Source organism: Clarias gariepinus, unplaced genomic scaffold (genome assembly GCF_024256425.1).
Source record: "Clarias gariepinus isolate MV-2021 ecotype Netherlands unplaced genomic scaffold, CGAR_prim_01v2 scaffold_35, whole genome shotgun sequence".
Lineage (NCBI taxonomy): Eukaryota > Metazoa > Chordata > Actinopteri > Siluriformes > Clariidae > Clarias > Clarias gariepinus.
In genome coordinates, this window is record NW_026521002.1 from 347,171 (window position 1) to 347,500 (window position 330).

Consider the following 330-nt stretch of genomic DNA (forward strand, 5'->3'; position numbering starts at 1 on the left):
TGTGTACTGACTGTATACTGACTGTAAGATATACAGTGTGGAGTCTATAACCTGTCTTACTGTTACTGTCTCTAGTGCTGTTGGATATCTGGGATTTCCATCGGGATCAATAAAGTATCTATCTATCTGTCTATCTATCTATCTATCTATTATTCTATTATTCTTTGTCTTGAATTGTCCCTATCAGTTTATTTGCACAGAGTCAGACTTCTGCAGTTACTCTGGTGTCACGCGCTGAACTCATGCTGTTTCACTGCTTCCTAAATGTGTTTCTGCTGCTGTACTGAATGTTTCCACAGACTGTAACATCACCGAGCTCAGGGGCGGGAA